Source organism: Otolemur garnettii, unplaced genomic scaffold (genome assembly GCF_000181295.1).
Source record: "Otolemur garnettii isolate 467f Iridium unplaced genomic scaffold, OtoGar3 scaffold00807, whole genome shotgun sequence".
NCBI lineage: Eukaryota > Metazoa > Chordata > Mammalia > Primates > Galagidae > Otolemur > Otolemur garnettii.
Window position 1 is genome coordinate 2,311 of NW_003853202.1, and position 4,799 is coordinate 7,109.

A 4,799-nucleotide genomic window follows, 5' to 3' on the forward strand; every position below is an offset into this window, starting at 1 on the left:
GACACAAATATTAATTCAGATATGTTTCCTGATATTTAAAACATAATCCAACTTTGAATAATACTTACTCCATAATTTATTAAGACAGTGGATTACATAAAATATGAAAGAAAGATGGATGATGTACTTGATAAAAATTTCCCCAAGGAATTATTGAAAGTCTTGTTGGACCAGAAGTAGAATTTATAAATAGGTATAAATGAGGGAGAGGGCAGCACAGTGGGAGCCCTCGTGAGTACAGGGCACACTGCTTGTACTGGGCCCCTGATTGTATGTATTTGACCCCACAGCCATCCAGGATGAATTGCTTCTCAGACACCATACCTTCAAATTCATCTTCAGTAAACTTGGTGAAACCCCACTTCTTTCAGATGTGAATCTTGACAGCCAGGGAACTTGAAGTCCTGCTTAGGGCCTCCCTCATGTGCTCCTTGTTGCAGTTTGGTGCGAATGGACATGATAACTTGGCCAATGTAAACCACAGCCACACTGCCCTGGGGCTTCCCAAAGGCACTGCACATACCTGTGTATAGAGCCTAGACTGGGGACAACACAAGGTCTAACACAGGAATATATATTAGAAAGCACTATCTCCAAGGTCCCTTAGAGCAACTCGTACAAGGAACAGGCTGCATACACTGCCAAGGAGGCTGTTGCTTGCAGCCCTTGCACACCAGGCCTCTACGAGGAAGGGAGCATGGTCAGCTTAATTGGCTGCAGGGAAATTTTTAATTCAATGAATACAATAAATTCTCAAAAAAAGATTTTTTCAGGATTATGAAGAACTGTTGGTATAATAGTTGAATTATTCAAAAATACAAAAGTGTTAATATTAAAATTATACATGGAGAAGAAAGGCCTAAAATTAAGGATTGAAATCTCCACATTAAAAAGCTAAAAATGGAAGAGAAAATTAAATTAAATTAAGCATTAAAAAGGTAGTAGTAAAGAAAAGGCATGAGCTAGAAGCCTGGCAAATAATAAGCCAGAAAAAGTAAAATTGTTTAAAAGATTAATAAAATTGATGAACCCTTATTTAAACTAATCTAGAAAAAAGAAAGAAAATGCAAGTATCCAATGTAATAAATGAAAAATTAGCACAATTCCTAACTCACTTTCTGAGCCTAATCCTCATTAAAAACTGATAAAGAAGTTATGAGAAAAGAAAATAGCAGAATAAGAATATCCTCTAGGAAGACAAATTTTAAAATATCCTCAATAAAATATCAGCAAACTAAATCTAGAAATATTTTAAAAATATGGACCTTTATGATCACAAGAATTTATCCCTGGTACACAAAGTTAAACATTTGAAAATCAGTACACTTTAACAGAAAATTGAGAAAAACACATATGATCATCTAAAAACTTGAAGAAAAATCATTTGACAAAATCTGAAAGCCATTCATTATTAAAAACTCCAGACCATAAACAGAAGGACATTTTTATAATCTAATGGAGAAGCCCAATAAAAAATCCTCTAGCTAATGTAATACTATTTGTAGTATTGCATGCATTCCCCCACAATCAGAACAACAGCAAGCAAACTCACTCACAGCATCTCCATTAAAACAGTAATAATTTCCCAACCTGTTTCTTAAACTGTTTTACATGGAAACATCTGGGAAGAAGCTCAGGGGCATAAGCTGTAAAGAGGCAGAGTTCTGACACGTCCCAAATTTGATCAGAGTGGCCCTGCTTCTATCTGTTATATAATAGAGGTATATATCAGATGCTATGCCTTAGTTTTAAAATGAAAGCCTTAATTTTTAAAAAAGTTGGAGATTTGTTGAGATAATTATCTCTTAAATATTTCAAATTCTGAGATTTGTGTTATAGATGATGATCACTAAGTAGTTATATGTAGAAATTGTAGAAAATAACACCTTTCTAGCAAGAATTGATATGCCAACTTCCTCTTATATTTTCTAAAACTAGTTAATACCTCTGTTAAAATAAGTAAAACTCTCTTGATTAAAAATAATGTGATATTTCTGAAATTTGAATGCATTTTTGCCTGCCATAGGTAAGTTAACTTGTAGTATACTTGTTTTTATTTGTACTACGTAAGCACAGTAAGAGATGAAATACATACTTGTAACAGTCACAGTTACTTACTTTGGTAGTACCACATGGGGTTAAGATTGATTTCAATTTAGATATAAGACATGTAATTTAAATTTCTCTCAATATTATATATGACACCCATTTATTTTCACAAGACAAGCAACTAAAATACTCCCAAATTCCTTGAGAAAGGTCATAACATTTTCTTAGCTATGTAATTGTGCAATGGGCAATTCAACCATTTTAAAGACAGAAGAAATCAAGTTTTTTTTTTTTTTCAGAATTAACCAGCTAACTTTTAAGAGAGCCATTAATTTTCTAAAAATGTACAATTTCATAAAAGAGAAAAATTAAATTTTAGAATTCAACCAAGTATGAATTTTTTTTATTTCTTATAGCATAACTGTGTACATTAATGCAATCATGGGGTACAGTGTGCTGTTTTCATATACATTTTGAAATACTCTCATCAAATTAGTTAACATAACCTTCATGTCCTTTTCTTAGTTATTGAGTTAAAACGTTCATACTCTGCTTTTAGAAAGATTCACTTGTACCCTTGTAAGATAAACCATAGAGGTGACCCCACCAATCACCCTCCCTCCCCTCATCCACCCCCTCATTTTCCCCTCCCCCTTCCCATATTCTAAGGCTATAATTAGGTTATGATATTCCTATAAAAGCTATGAATTAGTTTCAAAGTAGGGCTGTGTACATTGGATACTTTTTCTTCCATTCTTGAGATACTTTGCTAAGAAGAACATTTTCTAATTCCATCCATATAAACATGTTTATTGCAGCCCAATTCATAATTGCTGGGTCATGGAAGAAGCCCAAATGTCCATTGACCCACAAATGGATCAATAAATTATGGCACATGTACATCATGGAATATTATGCAGCCCTAAAGAAGGATGGAGACTTTACCTCCTTCATGTTTATATGGATGGAACAAGTATGAAATTTTAATACATCAATATTCTTCAGTGTAATTGAAAATTATAAAGTCAGAATTAGAATTAAAATTCTAAATATAATGAAGAGGTCAAGATTTCAAAACAAAAAAAATTAAAAAGTATTATGTACCCCATAATTGCATTAATGTACACAGCTATGATTTAATAAAAAAAAAAAAACACTATGATACCTAATAGTAACTCAGAATATACTTTAGATTATGAATATTAAGAAGGCTCAGACATAAACTTCAATCTAAATCTGCAAAAGAAAGTTGTATCTAACTGTGACAGCCATGAAAAGACGTCTCATATCTCAAATGTCCACTACAAAGAGCATACTGACCAATGACCAATGGCCCCATGTACTGCAGAGTGAGATCCATTGAGTATGTACACAGAGGCCACACTTCCCAGGTGCCACTTGCAACCAACCATTGAGCCAGGTGGAGATGCAGAGCCAGGCTCTTCAGCTTGAAGATTCCTCACTGGTTTTGCTGAATCTTTCATAGAGCTGCACTGCAGTCCTCTCATACATTCTTCTCTCCTCAACCAGAAGTGGAGGAGCACTATGGTCTGAAAACTATTCCCTCTTCTTCTGCCTCTGATCTCATTTTCCCTCATTGATATTTCCCCAATAAATCTCTTACATGTTTAATCCCTATAGAAGGTCTCCTTCTCCAAGAATCCAAAATAGCGTAACGTTAAACTCTGTTGGAAAATATGTTTCTTATAGGTTAATATAGAAAAGTGCAATTAATGTATTTATTTCCAGAAAAAAATCTCTTAACTACATTTATGGTGTGTAACTTACAACATCTTAGAATTGAGAAATTACAGTAAATTTGTTGAAAATATGTTGGCTTTCAACAACAGTACCTCTGTCCTTTGAAAATTTTTTGTGAAGTCAAATGTTCTGCCCAAGTTTCTGCCTATACACTAGTGCTTATATTTGTATTGCTATTTCTTGCTCTTAATTACCACTTCCTCTGGATTCTTGATTTCATTTTTTCACTCCCTGCATTAAAAAAATGATAGTTTTCTGTATTCTGAAATATAGAACTCAGCAATTTTCTTTGATATGTTTTGAAAATACACACTAGTCCATACATAGAGACACATAGACATACGTGTCCACATGGCACTTGGTTTACCTTTGCTATGGAGTGAGGTTCTTATCAACAGCTTCAAAGGGCAAGTTCTCCTTTAGTGGATGACAGGAACTCATGAGGAAAGGTGAATTATGTGAGTGCATGTAAAACCTTGCCTGTATAATATTTGTTTATATTCATTTGGCCAAAACAAGGGAAAATCAATAAAGTAGTTATTTACCATATAAATCATATGATTTGATGGTTTACAAATGGTTTAACATTTGCTACTTTAGTTGAACTTTTAACAATCAAAACTGGAATCACTCAATCTTCAACAAATAATAATGGGAGGTATCATAGTCACACAGCAAAGTAGATTTATGGATAATTCCATGAAAGTGAGGAATGATGAATTGAGTACAATAATCAAATCTACCATAAATTCCAACTTGCCCAAAAACACAATAAAAAAAAGTTACTAAATAAAGTAAGTTTGCTACCTAAAGGAACTCTTTTCTATCATTAAACAATAATTTTGTTATTTATAAACATAAGATGGATATCTAAGATGACCTTTAAATATAAGCTCTAACTGTTGACCTGTGAGACTTAGAGTTGTACATAGTGCAAGGAAATGATGGCAAAGAATGTGTGAAAAATTCCTCCAATTAAGTTTATGAAT

General features: G+C 33.3%; 1 non-coding gene across 1 annotated transcript; it reads right to left on the reverse strand.

Annotated features, from left to right (window-relative positions):
- Positions 1–585: 585 nt before the first annotated feature.
- On the reverse strand, positions 586–720 carry LOC111722858. Its single transcript, XR_002771510.1, has one exon. It is a non-coding gene; the product is annotated as a small nucleolar RNA SNORA70 (small nucleolar RNA).
- Between the last annotated feature and the right edge of the window lie 4,079 nt (positions 721–4,799).